Below are 17,603 nucleotides of genomic sequence, written 5' to 3'. Positions count from 1 at the left end.
CTTGCTATAATTAGGTTGTTAAAGGGACATGAAAGTAAAAAATTTAACTATTATGATTCAGATATAGCAAGTCGTTTTAAGATACTTTCAATGTACTTCTATTATCAAATGTATTCCATTCTCTTTGTGTCCTTTGTTGAAAAGTGAAGCTAGGTAGGTTCAAGAGCAGCTGTGCACTACTTTTGTCATAAGTTCCCCAGCTGCTTTGTAGCTGACTTTAACTATACTTTACAGATTTTGCAATTTTATGTCCCTGACCATAGTAATCAACAACTAGAAATCACCCAATTTAGCTTTAAAGATGGCTGGATTTAAAAAGCTGGTCTAAAATCAGTTTAAGTTGAGTATTTTCTGAATAACCAACTTAAAATGATCACTGATAAACATTAGACTATGGCTGACTTTGTTCTCTCTAAATAAACTACTTCAGCTAACTTATGCTCGGGTCAGAGTCAACACAGAGTTACCCCCCAGTGAAAATACCTAAAGTGTCTGATCTATATGTTGCTGATTGATAGAAGTTAATTTCTAAATCCTCAATAGCGAGAATAATTTATTAATCTAATATGATCTAACATTGGCAGAGGCACGATGTTGGCAGATTTAGAAGTTGCTTGAGCAGCTTACAACCTAAATATGCCACTGGAGCTCTTGTATTAAACCAAAACAAGTGTTAATTGAACCTGACAAGTTACTGTCAGCTGAGATTCCACACTTACTGGAACTTCTAATTGCATTTTCACTGTAGACGCTAGGTAATGTTTAAAGCAAGCAAATCATATTTAAACAAATTCTATGTTTAATAGCAATCTGATATCCAGTTTTACATTGGAAAAACATTTAGGGCTAGATTACAAATGGAGCACTAGTTTATTGTGCGACCATAAACGGGCAAATTTGCACATGATAAATAACCATGGAATAGGGCAAGAGGAGTTACCAGCGCTAAATTAAACCTAATGTGGTAAGTGGACCGAAACTGTTAAAGAGAGTAGTATAATGAAACTAAGTGATTTTTCAAATGGTAGTGCAGCTTGAAATGATTAAAGTGTACCCTTGTCACTTATAGAAATGTAAATATAAAAGAGAAAACAATCATATACAGAATTCAGCGCAACAATTACCATATATAAGTTATTGTTCTATTATAAGGCGTAATAGTGCTAACAAAGTCTTAGTATAAGAATACTTTTCGTTGAAACGAAAAGCCTACAGAGTCTTTTCTGTTTCCAATCTTAGTGTGGAATATGATCTACAGCATTCACTATAGTAGATGTCTCCTTACCAGATTTACCCTCAATCATATGAGGTAATGAATGGTCACGAAAAGGTAAATTCAGGTGATTCTGGAGCGGCGGTGGTGTGTTGTCTGTGACTGTTTTCCACAGTAGAGTGTTGGTACTTTATTCTTGTACGTGCCACTTGCTGAATGGAAACTTCCAATAGCTCTTTTTCTTATATTGAAGAACTTGTCTGTGGTCTCTTAAGACAATCCTAAGGGGTTATCAGGGAACAAGAGTATAACTCGTAATGTCAAGGCCTTGACATTACGAGTTATACTCTGTCTGAGCCTCTGTTCCAGATTCCTAATCTGCATATCTCTTGGATATCCTGGTGCCTGACTAATGCTTTGTTTGACACTTCTTTACTGGATTATTCCCTTGGCACTGTGTTTTGTTTCTGGACTGATTTCCTAGCATCTGACCCTGGCTTGTTCCCTGATAACCCCTTAGGATTGTCTTAAGAGACCACAGACAAGTTCTTCAATATAAGAAAAAGAGCTATTGGAAGTTTCCATTCAGCAAGTGGCACGTACAAGAATAAAGTACCAACACTCTACTGTGGAAAACAGTCACAGACAACACACCACCGCCGCTCCAGAATCACCTGAATTTACCTTTTCGTGACCATTCATTACCTCATATGATTGAGGGTAAATCTGGTAAGGAGACATCTACTATAGTGAATGCTGTAGATCATATTCCACACTAAGATTGGAAACAGAAAAGACTCTGTAGGCTTTTCGTTTCAACGAAAAGTATTCTTATACTAAGACTTTGTTAGCACTATTACGCCTTATAATAGAACAATAACTTATATATGGTAATTGTTGCGCTGAATTCTGTATATGATTGTTTTCTCTTTTATATTTACATGATAAATAACCAGCCACAAAATTAGCGCTCTGGTAAATTTTTAAAATGTCCCCTAATTGCCCCCAAAGTAAATTGTGTAGTGGCTATAATAAAGTAAAAAAAAAAATATTTTTAGTGTTTAGGGGTTAAAGTTGGCAGGTGTGTGTTAGAAAAAAAAAAAAGCACTGAAAAGTGCTTTTACATTGTGCTCTATGGAAACTGTGTTCCTTGTAAATATATTTGTATATATACATATTAAGCATATACATATATATTTATAATTATATATTTAAATTATCACTGCACAAATTACCCCCTTCCTTGCGCTTAGGTCCTGTGCCATGTATGACTGCAACAGAATGAGGTTCCTATTGGAGCCTATAGAAGTGCGACCTTGTGCAATCAGAACACGAGATTGCGTTCGCATTGCACCTAACTTGTAATTCCAACGGAAATTTGCATGCACTTGTATTACTAAGTAGAGCGTAAATATCACTTTTGCAAAAGTGATAGAATAATTACCTAAATTAAATATTGGTCTTGTATATTTAAAGTATTTTTCATTTTCATTACTGTTTTAGCTGTTCTTTTTCATTTCAATGAAAATTATTTTACTATCTTAAAATCTTCATGGACTTTTATCCATCAATAACAACAAACTTTACAAAGCCAAAATTACTTTCTCTAAATGCTAATCTAAGATTACTTTATGGTCATTTGATTTTTCTATATTCTCAGTGATACAACAGTAGTAAATATTTTCTTGTCTACTAGTTTACTTCCACCTCCTCAATTATATCTGTAATTTACGTTTGCACATTTAAACTACAACTTCTGCAGTTTTTTATTTTTCTACTAATCTAGATTTTTAAGGTATGTTTTATGTTACTCTTTCAAACATTGTATTACACCCTTTCTTTTTTAAATTTTTGTCGTTTAAAATGCAAAGCATAACGTTGTCGCTCTCATTTTGTAATAAAAACGTAGCTACTTAAAGGGACATGAAACCCAAAAATGTTCTTTCATGATTCAGATAGAGAATACAATTTTAAACAATTTTCCAATTTACTTCTATTATTTAATTTGCCTCGTTCTCTTTTTATCCTTGCTGAAAGGTTTATCTAGGCAAGCTCAGAAGCAGCAGATGACCTAGGTTCTAGCTGTTGATTGGTGGCTGCATATATATATATATATATATTGATTGTGATTGGCTATTTGTTTGTGTTCAAATAGAAACCATTATTGCATAGCTGCTCCTTCAACAAATGATACAAAGAGAATGAAACAGATTAGATAATAGAAGTAAATTAAAACGTTGTTTAAAATTGTATTCTCTATCTGAATCATGAAAGAAATGTTTTGGGTTTCATGTCCCTTTAAAGGCACATTAAACAGTTTAAGATTGTCATATAAAATGTTTCATTATGTGTAGTATAAAAAACAAAAACGTTCATTATTTTTCATTATTTATTTGGTACATTTTCCAGTAAATTAACTTTGAAAATGGATGTTTTTCTCAATTCCACAGTTTCTATAAGATAATGGACACTGCCATGTTGGTTTTCTCGTTTTCTATCTCTTCTATTGAGGTAATTTTACCTCTTCGATGGGCATGACAGTAGCCGCATGACGAGCCCTTTTCATCATGCAGGAGGGACGCCATTAAAATGCTGTTCTCGGTGATCCCCCGCACTACAGGCAGGGGATCATTGGTGGCCTAATGGGAAGTATTCCTATGCTTCATGGGAGTGCCAGTGACATCACCACGTGTATACATCACAAAGGGACTGAACCAAGTAGCTGCTGGGGAGCTGGTTGGGGGGGAGGTTATTCAAACCCCTTAATCTCAGCTCTTTTAGAAGCTACAAATCTCTAAGACCCCTCATTTGAAAGACAATCAGCTGCACATTCAAATGGAAAGAGCAGTACTATCAAGCAGATATTTTTTTTTAAAAAAGTTAAAAAAACACTTGGGGATTCGCTTGAGGATCTTACATTATATACACAATAAAAAATAATCTGGTATGTTTAGAGATCCCTGACTGTAATTATCCTCAGCAGAAGAGATAGATAAGGGGAAACCCCTTATATGCCTGCATATATTACTTTATAGACACTAAAGTACTTAATAGAAACTAAACCATTACACAGATATCTTCAATAATTAAACAACTAATATAAATTTTAGAAATAAGTCTACATAATATTTGCTTTGAATACATCATTATATTTAGAATTCATTTACTGTTTAGTGTCCCTTTAAACAGAGTAATTAAAAAAATGTGAATCTATTTAAGACTGTAGGCTATAATGTTTTACAATGTTATAAGCTTCCATATCTTAGACTTACAAAAGCAGAACTACTCACATCAAATGAATATTCCCCAAGAATGTTTTGCACTGTGATTCAAGTATTTTAAAAGCAACATAACAGATCTCAAGTTGGGAAATAGTTGGTTCAGGAATGATTTGTCTTAGCTTTAAGAAATGACAGAATAGACCACCAATAGATGTGTTCAGGAAAAGTAAGTATGGGCATTCAAGAATGATTGGGATATGTTTCCTGGTCTTTGCCATCAAAATGTATATTATGTTTCTCTAAAGTACAATATATGAATAAAAAAAATGCTAGCAAGTATAATCTTACAATCATACCAAACCATGAAACATGTGACTGTATAAGAGTGTGAATGATTCTATTTGTGCAAACTTTTACCGACTACTGTGACATTATAACCTGGTTAGAAATGGCCATAAATCTTATAACTTCCATTGTCATTGATATTTAGTTTGTATGTGCTGTATTGGTTCCATGTGTGTTTTTCACTTATGCTGTAAATATTTTGATTAGTACAGATGCATAATGAAAACACTGTTCTTTAATAAAGTAAAATTCGGTACAAATTGTGATGTATGACTTCATTAGTATATCTGCTTTCTATTTATATTAATGTGTTGCTAACAGAGCATTTCACAAAAAGCTCTTTGCAAATCATTTTTTAATTGGCATTATAAGAATGTGTGAGATTGGTGCTTAAAAAAGGTGTCACTTTAATATGAACTACAAAATAACTCACTGCATAGTTTTTTCAAAATAGTAACAAAAGCTTTGAAAACACTGATATTCACAAATGTAACTATTATACTATAATTACTGATATTTGTATGAATATAATATTTACAATTATTCTCCTTTTGGAGCTTTTGTCAGTATTGTAAATATTATTATTATTATTAATAGACATAAATTAACAGTTTTGAGAAAGGGGCATTCAAAAGCAAAAATCTAATTAATTTTGGCATTACTGATTTTAACTTAAAGGGACACTGAACCCAAAATGTTTATTTTGTGATTCAGATAGAGCATGCAATTTTAAGCAACTTTCTAATTTACTTCTACTATCAAATTTTCTTAATTCTCTTGGTATCTTTATTTGAAAAGCAAGAATGTAAGTTTAGATGCCGGCCCATTTGTGGTGAACAACTTGGGTTGTCCTTGCTGATTGGACAGCACCAATAAACAAGTGCTGTCCGAGGTACTGAACCAACAATTGGCTGGCTCCTTAGCTTAGATGCCTTCTTTTTTAAATAAAGATAGCAAGAGAACGAAGAAAAAATGATAATAGGAGAAAATTAGAAAGTTGCTCAAAATGTCATGCTCTATATGAATCACCAAAGAAAGAATGTGGGTTCAGTATCCCTTTAATATTGGATCGATCACAATCCTTTAGAAAAGTTTATAAAGTGATTTATCAACAAAAAAATTCACTATCATGTTGATTTTTAAGAAAAATCTATAGATAAATATTTCTAAAAGATTGTGATCGATTCATATGTGTTTAAACCCAGCAAATGTTTAAATATTGAATGTATAGGTCCAATTCTCAGTTGGGAGCTGAAAGCATCAGATCATCTCAGCAAGATACTGCTGCTACATACAACTAAATAAGGGGTCATGATCTCAGGCTGAAAGGTAATAGATTCAGGAGTAATTTGCAGAAACACTTCTTTAAAGAAAGGGTGATTGATTCATGGAATAAACTTCCACAAGAGGTGGTAATGACAAACTCTGTGGGGAACTTTAAGAATGCCTTGGATAAGCATAAGGCTATTATTCAGGGGCGCAACTACAGGGGGGCCCACCTGACTTCAGGTTGTATTTTGTTTTTAAAAATAAATAAATATTTTTTTGTGTTTCCAATTAATATTGATTCCTTATATTGAATCCTTGTTTTAGCCAAATTTAACTTTAATTCCACTTTCTGGGGCAGGCAGCACAATTGCACAACTGAGTTACTGTCACAACAAACTTTATTTGACCTGCTGGCTGCCCCGGGGACTTCCCATTTTGGTACGTACTCCTCCTGAATGACTGGCTGCACGTGTAGTCTCCTCAATTGTCTTGTGACTGCACGCGCAGCCTAGTAAGTAGGGGTTGAGTCTGGGACTGGTCTGGGAGGACTGTCTGCAAGCTAGTGTGGCACTCACACTAACAGTGAGACTGGAGAAGTCTAGTCTAGTGGCAGCCGCAGAGAGAGGAGCATGAGCACTGTCTGTCTGTGACTGAGTTGAAGTTGAGCGTGAGCTCAGACTGAGGGGGGGGGGCCGTGTCATGTCGGCTCTGGCTGGAGTGGAGAGAGAATCTCCCTTCCCTAATGTTAGCAATAGCACTGTGACTCATTGCTTATCTGACTTTGTTAATTTATTGTGAACATCTAAGGAATCCTATCCAGGGGCTACTAATCTCTTCACATTCCCCAGTAACATAAGAAGTGTTCATGCTCTGTATATGGTTATCTATAAAAAAAAAATCGGAAATTCCATATACTGCCATTTATAAATATAGTCAGACTGCCTGGGACTTTAGTGTCCTGAAAATTTGTTTTCTCCTAGCTCTTAATAATGTTAACTGGACAATTATTTTTGTTATTTTGCCTAGTGTGACAATTACACATTTTGCCAAGTGTGACATTTAGTTGGGATCAATGTTTTAAAATCATTTTTTAGAAATCCAGTGACATTTTTATGTCACCATTATTAGTATGACATTTTTATGTATGCCAAAATATTTGTCCTTGTGCTGTGTCACAATCTGGCACTGCCCTGTGCTGTGTGGCAGACACTTTGGCAAGGTTCCTGTGTTGTGTGACACATTTTGTCACTGTCCCTGTGTTGTATAACACCCTCTGGCATTGTCCCTGTGCTGTGTGACACTCTCTGACAGCATTCTTGTGTGTGACACATTTTGTAGTCCCTGATCTGTGTGACACTGTTTGGCAATGTCCCTGTGATGTGTGTCTGTTACGATGTGACAATCATGTTTTCTTGCACCGGGGCCCTGATGTTTCTAGTTACGCCTCTGCTATTATTATTATTATTAAACTCACAATCAGGAAGGTGCAATCCCATTTAGAACTTCAATAATTTAGGTGCAAACACTTTAAAACACACTGACATGTTCGGACTTTTTGTGCATGAAGGCTGGTTCATTAAAAAAACCACAGTCAAAAAGGTGCAATCTAGTTTGAAATCTCTTATGTAGGTACAATGTTGTAATGGAGCAGTTTCACACTTTATAGTTTCCGCACTTTTAAAATTCAGTATAAGAAGATTTCATAAGCCCTTCTAATAGAAACCTGTAGATACCCTTCTTGTTTTAAGATTACACCAAACTGGAAAGGGTAATTTTACAATAATAAATGTAACTATTGTTAAAAGCAATACTTTTGAAATATTAAAAATGACAATATAATGACTAAGCAATTATTCTAGTATACCCATTATGTCTACAAACAAATAGCATTCAGATGCTTTAGCAGCGGTGAGGAGCGACATGGAGTAAGTTCCTGTTGCACTCTTGACTGTGCAATCCATTTTAAAGGTCATTTATGAAAATGCCAGTACTAATACTAACCATCATGACAGTGCAAGTGTGACTTAGAATCGAACATTAACAGAAAGAGCTGACATTTTATACTGTCTTGGACATGTCCTAAGATCAGACAATATTGGGGTAAGGTTATTTTCTGGCTGAATAAATTGTTTCAGAGCAAAGTTTTCCTTTTTCTTATACGATAAATGTACGCAGACTGGAGATCAACATTTGATAAACATGGCTATTCTAGTGGCACGTAATCTGATCGTTAAAAAATGGAAGTCCCTGATGCCTCTAGTTTTTTCTGAATTTGTTAACACAATGAAACTTCAAATGACCATTGAGCTACAAGATATAAAATCACTCTCTGAAAACAAATCTTAGATCTTACTTTTCTAAATGGAAAAGAGTAATATTAGCATTGCCTCTGTCAACCCAGATCCAATTTATTTCCCCATTTAGGAAGTTGCCATTGTATCTATTACTCATTATGGCAGATTTTCTTCCGCAGCAATGGATGCTTACTGATCAATAAAATTCAGAGATCATATAATAACTGCTCTGGAGAGGTCTCAAGAGTTTTTTTTTAGTTTTTTTATTGTTGTTTTGCCGATAGACAGCAGGCTAAGGTCAGAAATAGATGACAAGGAGCGGCCTGTTTAAGTTTGTAATTTTGTGTAGCTGTAAAAATTTAAAATATTGTATAAGTTGTGCTCATGTAAAATTACGATACTATTGTATTTGAAAAAACAACAACTTTTGTTCATTGTATTATTTGGAACTGCGTCTCCTAAACACTTGCATTTTGTTTTGGACAAACAATAAAGTTGGTTATAAAAAAAAAAAGATAAGCCATTGTAAACAAGATAGAACTTTTAGAGAATAAAAAAGCACAGAGATAAGGTGCCAATGCTTACACCAGAAATTCTCTGGTTCAAAGATGTGTAACCCGTCCTCTAGGCATGCCGGCACTTGTATTGGCCCAATGCAAACCGCTACAACCGCAAAATTTAATTCTGCACAAGACTTGTCTTGAAGCACCAGTTCCTCAAACACAGCCTCCAGCTGATCACATGGCATATCTGGGGACTAAGGAAGCCCTTCGGGTACACTCTTAGGAAATGTAAGCGTCTATAGAGGTTTGCCTTGGGACAATACAAGTGACGGCCTGCATTCCTAGAGGACGGGTTACACATCTTTGAAGCAGAGAATTTCTGGTGTAAGCATTGACACTTTATCTCCGTGCTTTTGTATTCTCTTAAAGGAACAGTCAACTCCAATTTTTATTGTTTAAAAAGATATATATTCCCTTTATTATTCATTCCCTAGTTTTGAAAAGCCAACATGGTTATATTAATATACGTTTAACCTCTGTGTTTACCTTTTATCTTAGCCTCTTTTGAAAGCCCCCTGATCACATGGCTATTTATTTATTATCTATTGACTTGCATTTTAGCCAATTAGTGCAGTGTCATCCACAATTCCATGGTAGAGAGCACAGTGTTATCTATATGACCCACATGAACTAGCAGTCTCTTGTTGTGTTGTTGCTAATAAAAAAAGCATGTTATAAGAAACTGTTTGTAGAGACTTAGAAACAAGTGCATTAATATAACAATGTTGGTTGTGCAAAACTGAGGAATGAGTAGTAAAGGCATTATCTATCTTTTTAAACAATAACAATTTTGGTGCTGACTGTCCCTTTAGGAGCCCTGTCTCTATTTGTTTATAGCACAATGGCTTAATGTAGTACCCTTGTGGATTGCTTATGCAAAGACTGAAACTTGGACTTTTTAACATTGTTTTGACCTTTGTTTGTTAGCATTATATATTTGTGTGCACATGAATATGGACATTTAAGATTCATCATAGGCCATTTTTAATGTTTGTGTTTTTGCTATATGAGATGTGTATATTAAATAAACGGATAAATAAATGACTATAAACTCTGAGATACATTTCTATTACTAAAGTATATTCTGTCAAAAACGTATTGACGAAAACTTATCGACCAAAATTCTCTCATCCTAATACCAAAAGCAATTCAGAATACACATTCATTTTGACAATGTAAATATAACAAATTGAAACTCTAATCAGTTAAATTCCTTTTCTTCCCTTCCTTTTCCTTTTTTTCCACAACATTTTTTATGTATAAATATATTATCACATCTAAGTACCAATCAGCAAACCTCAAATTTTAACTTTTATCACCACTCAGTGCTGTACCCTCTGGTCATAAATTACTGTAAAAAAAAAAAAAAAAAGGGGGAGGAAGCAACCCACCTTTTAACCTCATCTCTATTGATTACAAACCCATTCTCCTCTCAACATGGTAGACTGTATATATTCCGTATGAATAAATGGGGAAATATATTGCCTTTGTAAGTTCACTGGCAAAGATTTAATCAATTGACCCAATTTAAAAAAAAAACCCTTGTACCTCCATTTCTGAGTTTAACATGTAAATCGTAAGTTCAGTTATCAGTTTAGCTTTTAGTTTTTCAATAAACTGAGTAAAGCTTGGAGCTTTTTGAGATTTCCAGGTTGGAAAAAAATAAATTTCTACCATTCAAAATTACAAAATTCAAAAATTTCACATTAGCTCTTTCTTAACTTCCCTCTAATAAGAACACAACGTCCTCACTCCATAAACAGATCAATTGCTTCATAATTTTGGACAACCAATACGAGATCTTAGTCCAGAATACTTTTTTCGGGCAATCCCATAAACAGCGTATCATTTTTGCTGCAGGAAAGTTGCATCTAGGACGGGGAAAAAAATGTTTTTTATTCCAGAATGTTAAATTATAGGGAGTTATAAATACTCTATTTAATAATTATTTAATATACCCTTAGAAATAATTAATTTTCTGTGAAAATGTAGCCTATAGTTAAGGCAGTCAAAGTATTGTTGTTTTCCAGTTCAGATCCTAGGAGCCTAGAGGACTCCTTTATTTTAACTCTGATTTGTTGTTTGCACAGGGTAATCACCTTTTACATCTATCCAAAAATAATATGTTCCAATCTAAAGAAATGTACAATTTTTAATTTTCTATTTTTTATTATTTAATTTGGGTAACAATGTGGGCAATACTACACAGAGAGGCTTTAAACTTCATTGAAAACTATAGCTTTAGATTGTAAACTGATTCACTTTATTTAAAATGGTAGAGGTCAATATACCCTGCAAAACAGCTAAACTTCACTAATAAATACCTTGTTTTTGCACAGACTGGATCTTTTTTTAAACATGGAGGATGATGACTTCGGAGATAAGGGGCAAGATTACATATGCGACGTCGCCCACAAAAGCGGGCAACGCCAGTTTTTATGTGGTTTTGGTATTACATAAAATACGTACAAAAGAGAAACCCAAACAGTGCGGCCGTAAGCAACACCTGGCTCAGAATATTATAATAGGGCCCAAGTTACACACAGTCAATCCTCATTGATACTCCATCGATATTAGAACAAAAGCGAAAATGAAGAGTAACTCACCACACCACTTCAAAGCTTCGAAGCAAATGCTCAGCCACTAGCGCTGCCAATATCCTTCAGCTACTCCTGTGCCGCACACGAAGACGCCAGCTTCAAATTACGCGGCTCACAGGGTTTACGCTGAGTGGCTCGTTGGAAGGTGTGGGTTATGACGTACTCGACAATCCACCAATCGTATGGGTTCTTTTCCGGGAAAGAACCTGCCGCTCGGGTCCGCTTCAATACACAATCACAGCTGATGAGTCGGATGACTATGCATTTGGTATTACATATACAGTGCCACATATAAATGCGGCACGTATATTTCACTCGTTGGCCACAATTTTTACTCCCATAAGCTAACATAGAACCGCATCACAAATCAGTATCACATATTCAGCGCAAGGACTTACGCGGCAAAAATTGAGAAATCTGACTCCATTTTCACCTCGCCACACATAGGCAGGTGAAGCAAGCCTTGCGCCGAGTATGTGAGCACCATAACTCCTGTAACTGCCTGAAAATATTAACTAACACCTAACGCATGCACAATATCTATCTACCTGTCAACTACAATCCCCCACCACAATAACTAATAAAGTATATGAACCATAATCCGCCATTAACCCACATCGCAATAAACCTAATAAAATATATGAACCCCTATTCCGCCATTAACCCACATCGCAAGAAAGCTAATAAAGTATATAAACCCCTAATCCGCCATTAACCCACATCGCAATAAACCTAATAAAACTATTAACCCCTAATCTGCCAAACCCACACAACACAATAATCCTAATAAATCTATTAACCCCTAATCCGCCAACCCCCCACAATGCAAATAACTAATTAAATTACTAAGCCCCCTAAACTAACACCCCCTAAATTAACCCCAATTACCTAAATTAAAAAGACTAAATTACAATTAAAATAAAAAGCTAACATTACTTAAAAATAAAAAAAACTAAATTTAAATTAATCTAAGATTACAAAAAATAAAAAAAGTCTAACATTACATAAAATAATAAACCAAATTATCAAAAACAAAAAAAATTAAACCTAATCCCTATGAAAATAAATAAGCCCCCAAAATAACCCCCCCTAATCTAATGCTAAACTACCAATAGCCCTTAAAAGGGTCTTTTGTAGGGCATTGCCCTAAGTTAAAATGCTCTTTTCCTTAAAAAAATACTAAATCCCCCTCTAACAGTAAACCCCCCCACCCACCAAACCCCCCAAAATAAAAAAAAACTAACACTAAAATATCCTTAACTACCCATTGCCCCTAAAGGGGCATTTGTATGGGCATTGCCTTTAAAAGGGCATTCCGCTGTTTTACTGCCCTTAATTGGACATTTAGTTCTTTTAAAGGGACAGTAAAGTCAAAACTAAACTTTCATGATTCAGATAGGGCATGCAATTTTAAAAAACTTTCCTATTTACTTTTATCATCAAATTTGCTTTGTTCCCTTGGCGGTATTTTTGAAAAGCTAAACCTAGCTAGGCTCAAACTGATTTCTAAACAGTTGAAAACCGCCTCCAAGCTCAGAGCATTTTGAAAGTTTTTCACAGTTAGACTGTGCTAGTTCACATGTGTCATATAGATAACAGTGTGCTCACTCCCGTGAAATTATTTAGGAGTTTTCACTGATTGACTACACTGCATGTCTGTCAAAGGCACTTAGATAAGGAGGCTGTCTGCAAAGGCTTAGATACAAGGTAATCACAGAGGTAAAAAGTATATTAATATAACTGTGTTGGTTATGCAAAAACGGGGAATGGGTAATAAAGGGATTATCTATCTTTTTAAATAAGAACAATTTTGGTGTAGACTGTCCCTTTAAGAGTGCCCAGAAATCCCTAATCTAAAAAAAAAAAAGGTCAAAAAATAAAAAAAGCCTAAGTCTAACCCCCCAAATAGGTACTCACGTTCCCGTAGTCTGACAGAGAAGGTCCTGTTCCAGGCGGTGAAGTCTTCTTCCAAGCGGCTGACATCTTCTTCTAAGTGGAGACCTCTTCCTTCTTCATCCAGGACCAAGCCGGCGCGGAGCAGAGATGAGCACAGAGCAGGACCAGCGACCATGGAGCCATGGAGCATAGAGGATCCTCTTCATACGATCGCCGCTGTACACTGAGTAGTGAATTCAAGGTACGCGTTTAAAAATGGCGTCCCTTGCATTCCTATTGGCTAATTTGATTCTTCAAATTCAAATCAGCCATAAGGATTATACTTTATTAGATTTATTGCGATATGGGTTAATGGTGGATTAGGGGTTAATAGTTTTATTAGGTAGATTGAGATGTGCGTGAAATGGCGGATTAGGGGTATATAGTTTTATTAGGCATATTGCGTTGTGGGAGGTTGTCGGTTTAGGGGTCAATACTTTTATTATTAGTTCCGATGTGGGTTTTTGATAGCGGATATAGGGGTTTTACGTGTCAGGTTTATATTTGGAAGGCGGGTTAGACTTTTACGAGAGTCACTGGCGACTCCAGAAATTTGTATTTACGCTCATTTCTCAACATCGCTAGTTTATCCGATTTATGGCACTTTATGAACTGCCGGCAGGGTTTATGTAATACCCCGATGTGTGAGGTGAAATTAGGAGCAGCGCAGGTTTCAGCAGATGTGCTGAAGCTTGTGCCATATATGAAATCTCGCCCAATGTTCTAAGCCCTGTTTTACAATGGATTCAAAATTAAGTAAATTATTTTTTAAATTCTAGAGTAAAGTTTGCAGTGACTGTATAGTCCCAACTACAGTTTCAAATACGATGTACCTGTTTAACCATTTCATCCAAGGTGCCAATGGTGAAACGAGAGGATACTTTTTAAAATAAATTTTAAATTAGAAAATTGTTTAAAACAGTATTTAGTAACTGCACATCCCCAGCATCTTGTTTATTTACTGTACCTTGTCTTAGTATGATATAAAAGTATACCAAATATGTGTAGCTTAATTATTAAATATTTTCCTTCCCCAGAAAAGTTTAATAAATAGCGGGAACCAGTACAAACTGCAAATTCATTGAATTTTGCACAAAGCAGCACTTTTTCCATATATAGCTACAGAAATGTCAGACTGCAAGATATACTGCTTAGAGATCCCTTTTAACGGGTCCTTCATGTGAAATTACAGTGTTCAAAACTCCTTATAGATCACTTTTTCAGTTTACTGTGTGTGATAAAAGAGGACTCAACAGTTTCTAGTACACTGTAATTTTATCTATGATGAAGTCTGATGCTGCATCTGCTTGGTAATGAAGTGCACCTCAAAATGCAATGAATAGACATATTTTCAGTATTCAATTAGTTGCTTTAACTGTGTTAATTAAGTTTTACAAACTGAAACACAGAGACATATATATATATATATATATATATATATATATATATATATATAAATAAAACAGGAGCTCAGAAAATGTACTTAAAGGGACAGTCAAGTCCAAAATATACTTTCATGGTTCAAATGTAATTTTAAACAACTTTCCAGTTTACTTCTATCACCAATTTTGATTTGTTCTCTTGGTATTCTTAGATGAAAGCTAAACCTAGGAGGCTCATATGCTAATTTCTTAGATCTTGAAGGCCGCCTCTTATGTGAATGCATTTTCACAGTTTTTCACCACTAGAGGGCATTAGTTCATTTCTGTCATATAGATAACATTGAACTCACGCACGTGAAGTTACCTAGGAGTGAGCACTGATTAGCTAAAATGCAAGTCTGTCAAAAGAATTGATATAAGGGGCAGTTTTTCAGAGGCTTGGATACAAGGTAATTACATAGGTCAAATGTGTATTATTATAACTGTGTTGGTTATGCAAAACTGGGGTATGGGTAATAAAGGGATTATCTATCTTTTTAAACAACAAAAATTCTGGTGTTGACTGTTCCTTTATACCCAGCTAAACAAAGATTTAACACATTATACATTGGTTATAACTCATATACAACATATTAACTGAGTAAAACTAAAATATCTGAATGAATTTTATGCATCATAAAATAAAAGATGGACAAATATAATTAAGAACAAGGAAGAAGTCAGATAAAATTGTTCCAGGAAGAGGCAAATTTATTTTTATGAAATGTCTCCTGTTTCTTTACAACTTGAACCTCTCAAGAGAAGACTTTCATAACCTGATATATTGTATTGTTTGTATCAAGTTCATAATACAGCCTGGAACTATTTGTTCTTTATCCGCCAGCTGCTAATAGATGAATGCTATGTTACATTTTGTAAACGTTATACATGCAAACACAAACACTTACACACATAGCAATTTGCTATAGATACTTAATTATAGGTTTATTAAAGTTAGGTAGTGCTACTTGTGGTGGGGCATTTATTAGAACTTTTTTTTTTACATTTTTTAAAATGTGAAATGCACCCTGCTGACTTATCAAGACTAACTCTGCTACATATATGTCCCCAATTGGCTTTATCAGATAATAGTTGAAAAACAATATACGTTGTACTAACTTTATGACTATGACAAGCCTTGTTGTCTGCAGACTCAAAGACAGATTGGCTCCTCCAATTAACCCCTTGAGTGCTAATGACAGCTCAGAGCCATCATTAGCACTCAACTACCTTTTTTGCAATCTGGGGGCCCGCTCCTACTTCAGCGATTGGGCCTGCATAGTGACAGGCATCGCTGGGGCTTCCCGTTACGTGACGTCACCGTGCAACTTTATTTAAAATTGTCAATACAAAGTATAGGGAAAGGGGGCATGCTGCTTAGAAACCTGTATCTCAGGGATCTAAGCAGCTACAGACCCCCAAGACCCACCATTGGAAAGGTAATCGCCTAACCTTTTCAATGGTATACGTCTTGGGGATCTGGGGGGGGGATAAAAAAGTAAAAAAAAAATGTTTTTGAAAATAGTAAAAAACAGAAAAATATTAAATTCAGCTTAGCACTCAAAGGGGTAAATGGCGGGTGGTGTTTGGCTATTGGAACATAGTTGCAGTAAACAAGGGTGCTAATTTGTTTTAAAAAGTTAAGATCTGGCTGGTTTATTATTCTATAGCAGCACAAAAGAAATGCCTTGTAATTATAAAGTGTTTACTGTCCCTTTGTTCACATTGTGGAGCTTAAACACATATTAAAGGGACATTCAATTCAAAATGTAAATGCACATAGATGAATTACATCTTTAAATAGAAACATATTTGCAATATACATGTATTGGAAAAATGCTTCTAGTAAAGGTTTTCACAGTTTTACTGTTAGCATTACTGTCTGCATCTGCATGTGAATCATAGCGAGATATTCTCAGTGCACCAGCATTTGAAATACTGAAGCTGCTCAGAACGCCAGTGGGGCTTGTATCATGTTAGCAATTAACAATAGAAAAGCACTTAAAGGGACAGTCTAGTCCAAAATAAACTTTCATGATTCAGATATAGAATGTCATTTTAAACAATTTTCCAATTTACTTTTATCACCAATTTTGCTTTTTTCTCTTGGTATTCTTAGTTGAAAGCTAAATCTAGGGAGGTTCATATGCTAATTTCTAAGCCCTTGAAGGCCGCCTCTTCTCTCAGGGCATTTTGACAGTTTTTCACCATTAGATGGTGTTAGTTCATGTGTGTCATATAGATAACACTGTGCTCACGCACGTGGAGTTCAGGTGAGCCAGCTCTGATTGGCTAAAATGGATGTCTGTCAAAAGAACTGAAATAAGGGGGCAGTTTTCAGAGGCTTAGATACAAGGTAATCACAGAGGTTAAAAGTGTATTTATATAACTGTGTTGGTTATGCAAAACTAGGGAATGGGTAATAAAGGGATTATCTATCTTTTTAAACAATAACAATTCTGGTGTAGACTGTCTCTTTAAGTCTCTCTGAGCAAGTGCTGCCTTTAAAATGTTGGTGCACGGTACATACTTAAATACAATTTTGAAACAGCAATAGCTTTTATAGGAAGCATTTGTTCTAATACATGTTTATTACAAAAATGCAATAGCTTTTATAGGAAACATTTGTTCTAATACATGTTTATTACAAAAATGCAATAGCTTTTATAGGAAACATTTGTTCTAATACATGTTTATTACAAAAATGCTTCTATGCAAAACTGAAATGCATCTACGTAGATT

Source organism: Bombina bombina, chromosome 6 (genome assembly GCF_027579735.1).
Source record: "Bombina bombina isolate aBomBom1 chromosome 6, aBomBom1.pri, whole genome shotgun sequence".
Classification (NCBI taxonomy): domain Eukaryota; kingdom Metazoa; phylum Chordata; class Amphibia; order Anura; family Bombinatoridae; genus Bombina; species Bombina bombina.
Note: the sequence above shows the minus strand (reverse complement) of the source record.